Source organism: Lipotes vexillifer, unplaced genomic scaffold (assembly GCF_000442215.2).
Source record: "Lipotes vexillifer unplaced genomic scaffold, Lipotes_vexillifer_v1.1 scaffold84, whole genome shotgun sequence".
NCBI lineage: Eukaryota > Metazoa > Chordata > Mammalia > Artiodactyla > Lipotidae > Lipotes > Lipotes vexillifer.
The window spans coordinates 293,326-299,493 of record NW_006783414.1 but is presented as its reverse complement, the minus strand read 5'-3'; the positions used below and the strand labels follow the sequence as shown (position 1 = coordinate 299,493).

At 50.7% G+C, this 6,168-nt stretch overlaps 1 non-coding gene across 1 annotated transcript; it reads left to right on the top strand.

The window, feature by feature from the left end:
- Positions 1-4,050: 4,050 nt before the first annotated feature.
- On the top strand, positions 4,051-4,123 carry TRNAM-CAU (transfer RNA methionine (anticodon CAU)). The gene has a single exon. It is a non-coding gene; the product is annotated as a tRNA-Met (tRNA).
- Positions 4,124-6,168: the final 2,045 nt, after the last annotated feature.

The following is a 6,168-nucleotide window of genomic DNA, read 5'->3' as shown; positions in this document are numbered from 1 at the left end:
AAGTTTTGGGTGATTTGTTAAGCAGCGCTTGTGCAGCACTAGCTGACTGATACAGTATGTATGCATGTGTTTTATAATGAGCACATATTATTTGTGTAATAAAATATGCAAAATCAGAATTTATCGGGTTCCCTCTGAACAGGCCCCTCTTTTCTGTTTTCCTGCCTGGTGGTGGCACCAGGGCATTTATGGACATTGCTCCTCTAAATTTGGAGTGACACTTTGCTTCTCTCTTTATTCTTGGCAGTAACCCAGAACCAAGTCCTGGCCGTTCCTGTAGACTGTGTCTCCACTCGGCTCTGCAGCATCTCCCAGAACATGTTTTCATCTCCCTTGGCCTGGATTGTTTCCTGGCTTCCCAGGTGGTCTCCCTGCCAGGGTCTATCCAGGCCATGGGGGAAGAATAATTTGCAACCTGTTTCCAGTGCGTTACTCTGCTCAGCCAGCACTGAGCCTGCTTCTCAACACACACACACACACACACACACACACACACACACACATGCTTTTCATTTGTAAAGAAGGCTTACGACAGCCTCTGCTGCCCATCAGAACAAATCTAAGCCCCTCAAATGTCACCTGGACATGCACCTCAGGGGTACAATGTGATGATGTCCCAAAATTGATCAGCTGGAGAAAAAACTACTGTAGGCGGTCGGGCCTCTGCTCCCTTCCTGTCTCTCCTTCACATCTGTTCTTCCTCCACCTTCAGGATTTTATGGAAGATGAGAAAACCTCCAGTGCTGCAAATAAAGGGAATGTTCAGTTCAAAACATTGGTTTAGAAGTTGAGAACGTGAAAGACGCTAATGACTAATTGTTGTGGCTTCTAATTCAAAACTGAAAGAGGACATACATAACCAAGGCGATGGGTAAGAGATGATTGTTTAGAATATAGCTCAAAATTGTTAAAGGAATTGAGTTTTAGTGTCGACACAAAGCTCTCTCCATCCTTTTTTATTTCTTCATGTGAACAGTGTCTCAACATTTACATCTGTAAATATGGAAAATAGGAACAGAATTAATGCTGAATCCCATCTCATTCTAGAAGAAGGGAATAGCTAGCCATGCAGACATGAGTTAAGTGGGATTAAAAAGTTGCATCCATCTCATGGATATTTGTTTCAATTTTCCATTTAATAATTATTCTTCAAAATCATAAATATATGTATGATTTTTGACTGTGTACTAACAAAAATAGTGATATGTCAACTTAGAAGAAAAATATGACAAAACCTTATGGTCACAGGAAACAGAATTTTCAATTTATGTACATATTCTTGCTGCTGAGAGGCAAGTTAGGGTGCTCAATAACAGACATTCAAACATAAACTATTATATGAAGATAAAATTCTGGGGGTGGGAGTATAAAGGAAATATGAGTTCTGGGGTGAAAATAAATGTAAACAAATGTTAGAGAAGCTTATTCATGTGTATTTAAAATAGATTATGGTTTGTATGGAATCCATAAGGTATTTCCATTTCATTGGATGCCTGGTTAAAAAAAAAAACCATATATGCAGTTTTATTTTTAGAAAATCAGCATATACAATCTACTGGAAATTACATCCTTTGAATTTACAACGGGAACGTTTAGATACAAATTTAGCATCAATTGAGGAGTTGTGTAGACGCTTCTCAAGATTATTGTAGGGGGTGCACGTGAGGAAACACTTGCGGAAACTGCTGCTGGGGTGAGGGATGAGCTGGTGAGAGCCCCGCGCCAGTAGTCCGACTCGGGACGGAGCCCCGCCTCGCGTAGCTACGAGCCGCTCGAACTTGGGCAGGTCGCCCAGCCTCTGTGAGTTTGCGTTTGCGCATCCGTTTGTGTAGTGCAGCGGTAACACCGACCCCCTCCGGGTGGTTTACCCGGCAGTAAATGAGCCGCCGCCGTGTAAGCGTTTAGCCTCCATTCAGCCAAGTGAGCGGGGGGGAGGTGGGGAAGGGAGAAGGAATCCTGGAAGGAAAAGGGGATCAGATTGCTCAGAGCAGGTTACCTTTGACCTGGCTGAAGAAGGGCAAGGAGATCCCGGCACAGAAAAGGGGCCTGATGCGGGGAAAACCGTGTCAGGCGGAGGGAACAGCCCTCGCGAAGGCCTGGAGGTGGGAACTGCTTGCTCCAGGAGCCCCTGCCCCCAGCCCCCGGCGGGAAGGGACAACCTGCCTTCACCCCGCCACGGTCACCCGTCACTAGACGAGCCTGGGGGTCGCCGCCTGCAGGAGCCTCTGCGCCTGCGACTCTGATGGGCACGTAACACCGACCACTGAGCCCTTTATTCAGGACTTAGGGCGCAGCCAGCCGTCGGTTCCCTCCAGCTCATCCAGGAGGTGCTCAGTGGGGCTTCTGTATCTGCCCAGATTCTGCCGCAGCTTGGGCTTCCTTGAGGCAGTAAGGAAGTCAGTCAACGCTCCCCGGGCCTGGAGACCTGGGTGAAACTGCCGCGACACTCCCTGTTTGCCCTTCTCGGGGTCCCCGGATTCCTCCGTGTGTGTGTGCTGTGGGCGGGATCCCTCTGCCTGGGCCTCTGTTCTCCCGCACCTGCCAGGTGTCCTGGGGCCCCAGGCGACCTTAGCCCGGAGCACACTCCCTCGGCCCGGTTCCCGCAGCGGAGCGTGGGAGGGAGAGCTCCCCCAGGGTTGGGTAAGTTTCATCCAATCTGCGAGGCCCGGGGTCCAGGCAACCTAAGCCGTCTGCGACTCCTTCTAACGAGACGGGAGGACGCCGTAAGGTGCCCACCCCTTGTCTGCACCGACCTCACTCCCAGGGGTCTCTCTCCAAATGATCCGCGCTCCCCCGCCCAATGTTCTCTACACCAAGAACCAGGAATTCTGGTGCCTGCTCTTAAGATATATTATTTTTCACCTTCTTAGGCTGATGTTGCGAGTTTCCCTCTTAATGGCTGATTTTAAAAACACTCCCCAACACTTCATAATGAAACATTTTCAGATAAACAGAAACATTGAAACAATTGTACGGTACAGTGAATATTCGTACACCCACCTCCTAGACCTACGTTAACGTCTCGCTACTCTCGCAGTCTCCCGAATCTCTCTCCACCTCTCTGTCCTTAGGTCCGTCAGGCTATCAAACCGTCTTACCCTTTGAAACACTTCAAACTTGCAGTCGTCCAAAGCCCTTCTGTTAGACTGTCGTTGGTTGGAGTTCAGTCTTAGTTTACATTTTTTAAGGGAAAATTTACACACAGCGAAATATACAGATTTTAAGTGTGCCTTCCTCTGGTCGATTTTAGATGGTACATGGAAGAGTGCTTTTTATTTTAATATTTATTTTAACGTGTATTAGGAGAAAAATAAACACCTGTTTTCCACTTATAATAGTGACAAAGTTTCCTTTAACGATGAATGTATTTAAATGAGCTGATATAAAGGGCTGGGGGTAAGGGAGGGGAGAGGGCTTCCAAGATGCTGAGGCTGCGACCCGAGGTGTCGTTTCCAGAGCTGCGGACGCTTCTAAGAAGGGTGGTCTCAGCCGCCGAGCTCCGGGAAGAGGTGGAAACTTGGGGCGTCATAAGGGGCTGGGCACCCGACTGGATCTGGGGATCTGCGGTGGGGCCGGAGTAGTGTGCATTGTGTGTGCGCGTGTGTGTTTTCAAATCATTATGCATGTGCGCCCCGACTCCAGTTGTTTGAGGCTGAGAGTGTCTCTCTGAACGCAGCACCCAGCACAAGGCCGGGTACACGGTAGGTGCCCGAGAAGTGTTTCACGAGATCACGCATGTGCAAACGCTTTGTAAACAGTCTACAAAAATAAGAGTTTACAACAGCAGGAAGAATCCCACGGCCCCGGATCCCCAGTACTCGGCACATGGGGTCCGACAAGCCGCAGTGCTTTTTGATTGATAAATAGACGGGCAGGCGGAGGAAGACCGGAGCGGAGTGCCCGGTTCAGCCAGGGCGGGCACTGGGGTCGGCAACTCCTGTGTCCGGGATCAGGGACTCGGCGGAGAAAACGAAAACGTGGTTTTCTGAGCATGCGTACTGGGCCGCCGAATGAGCCTCATTATCGTACTCCGAGACACAGCTCGTAGGTGCCTCGTTAGCGCAGTAGGTAGCGCGTCAGTCTCATAATCTGAAGGTCGTGAGTTCGATCCTCACACGGGGCACGATACTTTTGTTCGCTCCAGCTCCTTTATCTTCCTAGAAGGATAGGTTTTAGTTGCTTGTGAGGGGATCTGTAGACCCTGGGCGTCCGCGCTTTTCCGCCCTGGGGTCACCAGCGTATCGGCATAACCAACCCGAAGTACCGAGGCGGGGCACAGTCGTTGATGGAAGATACCACTCTTCTGCTCCGCCGCCCTGCCGGCTCCGGCGTTCTGGGCCCGGGTGGGAGGACTGGAAGGGAGGCTGGCGCCTGAAGACTGGGCGGCAGGGGGTGGGGCATGGGGTGTGGGCACGTGAGGAAGACTAGAGCGCGGCGGGCTGGGGCCCGGGTGAGCCCCTCGGGAAGATCCCCACTCTCACCACCAGCGTTGCGGCCCGGGTACCCAGGAGGTGCACTCACTCTGCCGTCCCACCCTCCACCATGTGTCCTGCCCTGGCCCTTGAGCCCTGTTGGTGGCGGGAACGTGCACAGCCCTGGGTGAGGGGAGCCCGGGGTGCTCGAGGTCCAGGAGGACGCTGAGGGCGCCGCTGGCTGCAAAGCCACCTAATGGAGGCCCCAGGGCAGTGACTGGAACCCAAAGTCTCCTGGGGAGGGTCCTGATTATCAACACCTGGCCCCAGGGAAGGGTGGGTCTAGGCAACTGTGGGGAAGTGGGCGGCACCGTGATGCAGACAGTGCACCGCGCTGAACACCTTGGTGAGGAGTTTGGGCTGCAGAGCTTTGAAGTGGCAGGAGAAGATCGGTCTCGGGGATGGGGTTGTTCGGGAGGTCATGCAGGCAGCAGCCCGGCCGAACGTGACAGGGGCTGTGCTGACGCTGCATCTGAAACAGTTGCTGCATTGCAATGATCACCCGTGAAATTTCTGATAATTCAGTCATTCTGAACAGGTCAAATAGCAAATTAAATTGAGATGTGATGTAAAAGGGAAGAACCTTCGTATTCTGTTACAAGTTAATCACTAAACAGATGTTGCCTATAAGCTTAAATTATACATAATGGCCCATCTCTGGGAACCCTGCTTCCCAGGTAATGAGCATTAAGCTGAAATACCTTTGTTTAACTCACAGGAAACATCCTGACCAGGCCCACCTGTGCATGACTGCAGCGAGGAAGAAATTAACACATCCCCTCCGGAGGCTGATGGGAACCAGGAAGTGTTTGACTTTACTTCCCACCCCAAACACACACTTTTAGTATAAAAGAAGCCTCAATTCTAGCTCAGATAAGATGGTTCTTTGGGATACGAGTCCACCATCTTCTTGGTCTGCTGGCTTTCTGAATAGAGTCGCTACTCCTTGCCCTGGCAAGTCCTCTCTCCATTTATTGGCCTGTCCTGCCTTGCTACTCCTGGCTAGCTGGCAGTTGGGGAATTTGGGGGTAAGGCCCAGCAGCTGCTGCAACTGCTTGTCCTGAGGATCCTCCCTTCAGAACTCCCCGAAGCTGCACTGACTTCCTCAGCGCTTGGCAGTCGGAGCAAGGAATCAACATTTGGGAGCAAACAGGCTCCATACAGGGGGGTAAGTCACTCTGGCTGTGTACAGCCAGGAGCTTTATTTCCTCTCCATTTGGGGTTTTGGGAGTTTTCTCCGGAATAAGCCAATTTGTATTTGAGTGGGGTACCCTGTTGGAGAGAGGAAAGAGTTGTTGGACTTTTACCTGATTTGTGAACTGGTTCATTTTTTTCTTTGGATGCTAGCATTTGTGTTTGCGGTTTGTGTTTTGCTCGTCTTGAAATTCTGTCTTTAAAGATGGGAAATGTCTCGGGGAAAGCGGGTGGGGTGGTGGTGGTGGTGGTGGTGGGATGAATTGGGAGATTGGGATTGACAAGTATACACTAATATGTATAAAATAGATAACTAATAAGAACCTGCTGTATAAAAAATTAAATTAAAAAAATTTTTTTTTAAAGGGAAATGTTGGGCTTCCCTGGTGGCGCAGTGGTTGAGAGTCCGCCTGCCGATGTAGGGCACACGGGTTCGTTCCCCGTTCTGGGAAGATCCCACATGCCGCGGAGCGGCTGGGGCCACAAGACATGGCCGCGGGGG